Source organism: Octopus bimaculoides, chromosome 23 (genome assembly GCF_046866305.1).
Source record: "Octopus bimaculoides isolate indiv1 chromosome 23, ASM4686630v1, whole genome shotgun sequence".
In the NCBI taxonomy this organism is placed as follows: domain Eukaryota; kingdom Metazoa; phylum Mollusca; class Cephalopoda; order Octopoda; family Octopodidae; genus Octopus; species Octopus bimaculoides.
Window position 1 is genome coordinate 29,852,424 of NC_142950.1, and position 8,581 is coordinate 29,861,004.

Sequence of the window (8,581 nt, forward strand, 5' to 3'; positions counted from 1 at the left end):
TATTATTCGATTAAAGACAGATGTGCGTGGTTTTAAATAGCACACTTCTGAACTGCTTTGGACAAGAGATGGGTTAATTGACAATCTATCTCCGATTGTATTTCAAGTACAGTTAACCTTACTCTAGGGAGACTCGTATGAAACTATACTTCTTAATTAATAGACCGCTTTGAATTACTGTTTTTCAATCTGATCAATTTCCTTATAATATTGGTGTCATTCCGTATCCTGTAGGTAATTATGCATTTGTCTAATGGGACTAAATCAAATGTTTTTTGAAACACCAGCGAATAAATGAAACTTATCTGTGCTTCGATAACGCCCTCTGTTGCTGTTACTTTCGTTGATGCTACAGTCATTACTTATTTAGTGGCTCCATTGTTGCGGCTAGAGTTTGCAGCTACAAGAATAACTGTTGTGTCAGTGAACTCTCTCTTTCTCTGACGATTTCGTTGCTGACGTCAGCGGTTTTCCTGACATCGTTGATGCTACTCTTGTTACAGTTGATGTCGTTGCTGTTGTTATCGCTGCTGCTTCTGTTGTTGCTTTCTTTACTATATATGCTGCCTCTAGTGATGTTGCTCATCACAGTCCTGGTAAGCTAAAGAAGATAAATCAATAAAATTAACAAAAGCTACTCACTAGAGATAAAAACAAGACACGAAGTTTCTGAACTTCCCAGAGAATTTCAGCGACTGCATGAACAGTAACAATGACAACACTAATAATACTAAGACAGACTAATATACAAACACAAAAAACAACCCCAGAATACTAAACCGAACCCTAACCCTAACCCTAACCCTAACCGAACCTCAGAATGAACACAAAAGAAAAGAATTGAACGAAGGAAAAACTGAACATGAGAGTGACCCTTTAAGAAAAATAGAACTTACATTGAATATTTTAAGAAACAATTTGAATCATACAGGCGTAGGAGTGGCTTTGTGGTAAGTAGCTTGCTTACCGACCACATGGTTTTGGGTTCAGTCCCACTGCGTGGCACCTTGGGCAAGTGTCTTCTACTATAGCCTCGGGCCGACCAAGGCCTTCTGAGTGAATTTGGTAGACGGAAACTGAAAGAAGCCCGTCGTATATATATGTGTGTGTCTGTGTGTATATATGTTTGTGTGTCTGTGTTTGTCCCCCCCCCCCAACAACATTGCTTGACAACCGATGCTGGTGTTTACGTCCCTGTAACTTAGCGGTTCAGCAAAAGAGACTGATATAATAAGTACTAGGCTTCCAAAGAATAAGTCCTGGGGTCGATTTGCTCGACTAAAGGCGGTGCTCCAGCATGGCCGCAGTAAATGACTGAAACAAGTAAAAGAGTAAAGAGAGTAAAAAGAGAGAGAGATCTGTAACAGCATTAGCAACAGTGGCAACAACAACGACAACAACAACAACAACAGCATCAGTAGCATTTTGTGTAGTCAAATGTTAGAGAAAGGAGCCCATTGCAATTTTGTGGCTTTGTAATTCGCCCACTACGTTCGACTCTGACATTACACAGGCGCATTTGTTTGGATTTCACAAATTTCCCAGAAAATTATTAAGAAAAGAATTGACTGGGAGATCTGAACAAAGTCAGGCAATGATTTAACAAGAATGGCAATAAATTCTGTCTGCCATTCAAAGAGCAACTGGAAGAAGTGCTCTATCAAACATCCTGATATAATCTCTTGATTGAGGCAGATAATGCTTACAAAACTTTACTATTTCGATGAGCGAAAAAGCTGCCGAATGCCAAAACACTGATTGGTATGTTTTGATATACTGTGATCTAGTATTTGCGTCTGACGATCAGTGATATTTGAAACTGTATGGACGGGAGACTGGCCGTCTTCGACATTGTTTGAGGGTGATGCAACTGATTTCCTTGAAAACTTATTAACTCAGGATGAGTGTTGAGTTCATCGATTTGAGCCAGAAAGAAAGGGACAATCCACGCAGTGGAAACACCCCACCTCACCTGTTCCGGAGACAAACAATGTCGTTTCACCTGCAGAGAAGGTGACGACCTCAGTCTTTTGCGATGCAAAAGGCATTGAGTTTATCAATTATCTTCAAAAGGGCCATACCATCAATGGAGAGTACTGTATCCAGTTGCTGAGGCAGTTACAAAAGGCTATTAAGATCAATGGCTGCTGTGTGTGACTGTCTTTTAACTAGTTAATCGTCCTACCCACCCCTATTTTCCTGGTTTGGCCCATCTATCATCTCTTCCCCAACATGACACACCACTTGGCTGGGAACCACTATCGCAGTGATGATGACGTCATATCTACTGATGATGACTTTTTTTTACCAGCAGGGTGAAGGCTTATATACCAATAGGATCCAAGCACTACAACAGCGATCTAAGAAGTGCGTAAACCTCAAGGGGGACTATGCTGAGCGCTAGCTTCTTCCGGCAGCCAACAATAACAACACTAATTTTGTGACAAGAAAGATATGATAGTTGCTGGCTTAAGTCTACAAAATGTTGGAGGAAAGCAAAAAGAGCAAAAGCCCCCCCCCCAAAAAAAAAATCATAAAAGCAGGGGAGAGAACTCAAACAATGGACAAAAACATGTAACGGTTAACGACCTCCAAGAAACAGCAGTGACATCATTCCTCTTTCAGAACAAAACTGAATTCCGGCGAGAGATAATCAAGAAAAACAAAGAATTGATACTGACTGACCTTCGAAAGTCGAACTAAAATGTAAAAGACACATTCAAAGATTTATGGTGCAACAGATAACGCAATTGTATTGATTATTGACATGTAAATGCATTTGGAACGTTGGAGGCAATCGAAGGAGAGAATATCGGTAGAAATAATGGAAAAAAAGTATGACGGCGGACGCAGTCATTTTGTGAAAATGTAAGCTGTTTTTTTTTTTCACGAACTGTATGATGAAATTCAAACTGAGCGCTAGACATTATTATTCTCAACAGTGGATCTATCGAAGTTTGTGATACTCTAAATCTACCCAGCTATTGTATTGTAACTTAACATGTGTTAAAATAGGCAAGCCTTAAATCTTTCTAGCCCTAATCCTAAACGATTTCCGCGTCATATTTTTCTGCTTAAGTCATATCCAGTTACAATGATCGTGTGTTTTCACAAACTGTTTTAATAAATCTCATCACATACATACACTCACGCACACACAAATACGCACACGGACGCCATATATATATATATACATACACATACACACACACACATATGTGTGTGTGTCTATCACATGTGCATTTCAAACTGCTGTATTCAGAAGCAGAACATATCCCAAAACAGAAACGCAATTTAATTGAAAATGTAAGCTATATATATAATACGCATGGAATAAAAGCCACACAGATCTTATTATTCAACTGAGCAGAAATCTTATCATTAACAGCAACGATATGCGCGCACATATAAATAATCGCGGGTATAAACAATATAGTTTGACACTCTTCGTCGAACAGGAAGACTCTTGATATGCATCAATTCTCAAAGATATCGAAGGCTCCACCACTTTGCTCATAAAACTGTGGACACTCTTCCACCATAAATTATAGAGTTCTGCAAGAAGAGGTAAGTAAAGTACCTATGCTTTGCAAAAGACACAGAGGGGTTTCTGATCCTAATAATTCACGAATTGTTGACAGTTCTGGAAGATACTTTCGGTTAAATATTCTTCAAGTAGTGAGCTTATCCATCTACGTGTCATTTTCAGAACAGACAATAGGGCGAAAGTCCAAGTTCAAACAGTAGGCAATGCATTTCATGCACATAAGAGATGGTTGAAAAGCATTTAGGAAGAAGAATTACATGTTACTTTCATATATATATCTATGACAACTTCGAGTCTTGTTGCATTATATGAATAAGCGTTAAACGCAGATGTAACGTTTTGCAATATATGTTTGGTTGAGATTTTCATGAACTTAAATCTCCACTTGATGCAAAAGCCTACAGAAAAAAATGTAAAGTTTATCTTCTAGAGGTTATTGAGACGAAGACCTTAAAATTTAGCACCCAAGGTAGACAATCCAGCTCTTACATAGGCGACAGAAAACAACAACGAAATATATATGCATATATATATATATATATATATATATATATATATATATATATATATATATATATATATATATATATATATATATATATATATATGTGTGTGTGTGTGTGTGTGTGTGTGTGTGTGTGTGTGTGTGTGTGTGTGTGTGTGTGTGTGTGTGTGTGTGCGTGTGTGTGTGTGTGTGTGTATGTATATATAAAGGAGACCACTAGGTGGACTGTTAATATGCTACAAGAAGATAACATGTAATGTGTCTACTAAGAACGAATTGTTCTCAATTCGGTCTTAGTAGACACATTACATGTGATCTTCTTCTAGCACATTATATATATATATATATATATATATATACAATATATATGCTTATGCAATAATCCTTTGAGATCTCAGATATTTCTTCTGAATCTCCATAAGTATATTTATATATATTTATTCGAATGTGCCGAAAAGTCCCTGGCTCTGGGTAAAAAAAAATACAGGAGGATCAATTAAATAAGATTTTATTCAACATAGTCTTCTCTCAGATTCACACACTAATTGTCCTTTATTAGAACTCGGATGTTTGGCCTTTCACGACGTATTTAAAGTCAGGATTCTTTGAGCACCAAAGAGGCTGTAGTCGGAACGGGAGTGGGATGGGAATCTCCGCATCTAAATACATCCGAGTAATGCTGAATGCCACGATGGTACCTCTTCGTATTCCTGAGTGTTTCAGTGACAAAGAGAAGCAAAGCAGGCCGTATATATTTATATATACTCATTAATCAATACATCGACACACATACTCTCTTCCACACGCGGACATAAACCAGACGCAATACACATATACATACACACATACATATATGCACACACACACGCACATATACGTGTGTGTGTTACTAGAAATAGCTCAATACTTATATCTGAAAATCTAGTGCGTATTCTGGCAATATCTGCCGTTGAACGTCAAAAATGGACGTAAAGAAATCAAGACCAGCCGTCAAACGGTAGAGCGTTGTATGAATACAAAACATGCCCGTACGCAGTCAGACCACACTAAAAAATATGCATACACGATGGGCTTCCATACAGTTTCCATGTACCAAATTCACTTGCAACATAGTGTTCAGCCCTAAAGGATATTGGAATACACGTGCCCAATATTCCATGCAGTGCGATTGAACCCGAAAGCTCGTGGCAGCAGAGCAGGGTTCTTAACCATGCAGCCAGTTATTAAGCTTAACTATAGATTCAGATTGGTGAACCTTCACCTGTCAGATTGTCTCCTGATGAAATACGTGATGCTGATGTTTTAAACATCAGCGTAGTATCAATTTGAATAGGCTAAATAAAAAAACAAGATTATATGAACAGAGCGCTTTGGGACATAGTCTCACTGCGCTGTATCTACGCCAAGCGGCTTCTACTACAGCCCTGGGCCTACAAGTACATTGTGAGTGAATTTGGTAGTCGGAAACTGTGCAGAAACCAGTGTGAGTGTGTCTGTGTGTGCATGAGTGTATATATGTAAGTATGTATTTATGTATGTATATATATATATATATATATATATATATATATATATACGACGGGTTTCTTTACGTTTCCGTCTACCAAATCCACTCACAAGTCTTTGGTCGGCCCGAAGCTATAGAAAAAGAGACTTGCCCATGGTGCATGCAGTGGGACTGAAACCGGAACTATGTGGTTGGTAAGTAAGTCACTCACTACACAGTCACTCCTGCACTTAATATATATATATATATATATATATATATATATATATATATATATATATATATATATATATATATACATATATATATCTGTGTGTGTGTGTTTTTCTGTCTTTGTCCACACACACACGCACACACACACACACACACACACACACACACACATACACACACACTCACATACACACACCGCTTCACAATCTGTTTTGATTTGTTTATGTTCCGATAAGGAAGCTTTTATCAGAAAAGAGATCGATAAAATAAGTATCAAACTTTAAAATATGTATTAGCGTCTTTTCATCCTAGTAAAACCCTTTGTGGCGGTGCTCAAGCATGGCAAGTTTTCGGTGACTGAAACAGGTAAATAACGAAAAGTAATTACTTCAGTAGTAGAGATAAATGGTAACAAACTGAGAAAGAACGACTTGAAACTTCCTCTAAAACAATTATTTATTTATTCCTTAATTTATTTTCTAAATTTTTATCAACATAATTAAAAAATATAATCTCCGAAGATTGCTTTACCAAAGTCCCTTTAAAAATAAGCCTGTTAAAGGGAGCTTTAAGGAAACAAATGTGGGAGACGTGGTGTTGGTAGAAATGAAACGAAACAGTTTTTTTTTTAATGTAATATTCTCAACGTAGTTATAATCTACTGTTTATAAAGCATGTCTCAGTAAAATTTCGTTAAAATCACGCATTTTGCAGGAACTTATGCAAGTACAAAATCGAGGGGCACCAATCTGTAGTTATACACTTACTCTCCTCTAATCCCTCGTCCCACCCTCCCCTTCTCTTTCTGTCACTCACTCACTCTCTCTTTCCGTCTCTGTCTTCATCTCTCTATATAACTGTCTACCTTTCGCTGCTTCTCTCTCCGCCCCCCACCTCTCCTTATCTCTCTCTTTGTCCTCTGTCTGCCTTCTCTCTCTCTCTCGTTTTCTTTTTTTTCTCTCTCCGTCTCTCTCTCACGCTGTGCATGGGTGGTAAAATGCATGTTTCATAAACACGTGGTTCCGGGTTCAGACCAACAGCGTGGAATCTGGGGTCGACAAAAGGTATGTTTGTGGATTTGGGCGACGCAAAATGACAGACATCTGACGTATAAATAAATAAATAAATATACCGCGCGCGTCTGTATGTCTTATCTTCTTTTTTCCATGTGTTTGGATTTCATCCCGGGGTGCCAACTGTTGTCTTGTTTACACCCGCCACCCTACTGATTTGTCAAAGATACCAATAAAGTAACAGGATGAGGTCGATTTATTCGACTCAAAAAAAAAAAAAAGACCTTTCAAGGCGATGCCCAAGCGTGACCGCAGTGCAATAAAGTCTAATATATGATAAAATACTATATATAAATGTGTGTGTGTGTGTGTGTGAGAGAGAGAGAGAGAGAGAGAGAGAGAGAGAGAGAGAGTGTGTGTGTATGTGTGTGTATATATGAATATATGTATATATGCATATATATAAATATATATATATACATATATATATATATATATACATATTTGTGTGTGTGTGTGTGTGTGTGTGTGTAATATATGAATATAAGAATGTATGTATATATATGTATATATATATATATATATATATACATATATATATATATATATATATATATATATATATATATATATATATATATATATATATATATATATATGACTTGAGATGTTTGTCTTGCCTTAACTTTTGTTGTCCTCTTTAACAATTATATATCCGCTTTATCGGAAATCTACAATGGTACTACCATAACTGCCATCTCGGTTAGAATCTTGGAGCCTAGATATTCCGTTACAGCACCTGTGAACTAAACCCCTATGTCTCACTCAGGGCCTTCTTAATATATATATATATGTATGTATAAATGTATGTATGTATATATTTTTATGTCTAATTTTGTGCATCTGTGTTTGCCCGCGTCACCGCTTGACAACTGGTTTGGTGTGTTTATGTCGACGCAACAGAGCGATTCGGGAAAGTTAACAGGCTTTAGAAGCTAAAGGGTACTTGGGATCGATTCGTTTGACTAAAATCCTTCAAGGCGGTGCGGTGCCCCGTCATGGCAGCATTGTGATGAATGAAACAAGTAAAACATAAAACATATATATATATGAATATGCACACACACACTCGCACTCACACAAACACACATGTATATACATAGATACATAGACACATGCATACATACATAGACAGATAGATAGACAGATAGATAGATAGATAGAGAGAGAGAGAGAGAGAGTGAGAGAGAGAGATGTATATGTATAATCAGGTAAATGTAATGTTTACGTTAACATCGTTATATGCTCTCGATTTGGTATAAATGGCATAAAAATTCTTTAAAAAAACTAGGAAACGCTACGCATAGTTTTAATGTTTCCTTGCGGCTTGTACCGTGCAGTTGTCAATATGTTTCCCAACAGGTAAACATTAGCCGGCGATATAACCATTAACTGCTATTATACCCTTATCCTGCCTTGTTTTGAGAGTTCAGCACTTTCTTTTATAATCAATCGCTGAATGTAAGTGAGAAGCATTTGCTTTTTCTAACAAACACACGTACACATGTAGAGGCGTATAGAGTCATGCCTGTGCAAGACGCCTATTGTGCAGCTAAAATGCAGGCACAGATGCGTGCATACTCCGATAATTAAGAGCATATACCGTCATATATTCGCTTTACTTGTTAAGATAGTCGCATACATAGGCTAGCATATTGACTAACAGTATTTGATGCGTACGAATGCATCCATCACAATATTAATACGTTTATAACGTATTATAAACGCACGCACAG